Genomic DNA, 642 nt, shown 5'->3' on the forward strand with positions numbered 1-642 from the left:
ACCCTCTAAATTTGGCGTCACGTGTTTCCTTTTTCTACATATCCTCCCCACATCACTACCCTTGGGATGAGGCAACAGGTGAAGTCCCTTTTCTAGCTTTGGTGTCCTAACTATTGTCACCCACTTGTTGTCTGCTTTTCTGTACAATCTATTGCTAAGAGCAAGAGTGCCTGCACAAACTTCTCTTCATTACTAGGCGCTACCCACTCTTGATGTAAACATGTGCAACATTTCCAAATACCATTTGAATTTGGCATCAAATTTCCTTTTTCTGCAGTATTAAGTACTCCTTACCATTGTTAATAAAACCAAATGCATTTTAGTCATTTCTGTTCCAATCTATATGATTTCTTAACAGAGGACCGGTCAAGATTGGCCACTCACACTATTGGGTTGGTAACTCAATCTCCAATAATTTACCACTGGTGTCATAAGAGTATTAAGTCAAAATTGATTTATCACCATTATTCCCTCATGCTAGACTAGTCACCTCTTGAACATGGGGAAACCATTGAAATAATTCTTAGGTCTTCAGGGAATTCCTTTATTTAACTACTATAGTCACAGGTATTCAGTGGGAAGAATGTCTCCTACATTATAGACAAAAATAGATAGAATGTCTCCTACATGATAGACAAAAAG

The sequence above is a fragment of the Pyxicephalus adspersus genome, chromosome 3, assembly GCF_032062135.1.
Source record: "Pyxicephalus adspersus chromosome 3, UCB_Pads_2.0, whole genome shotgun sequence".
NCBI lineage: Eukaryota > Metazoa > Chordata > Amphibia > Anura > Pyxicephalidae > Pyxicephalus > Pyxicephalus adspersus.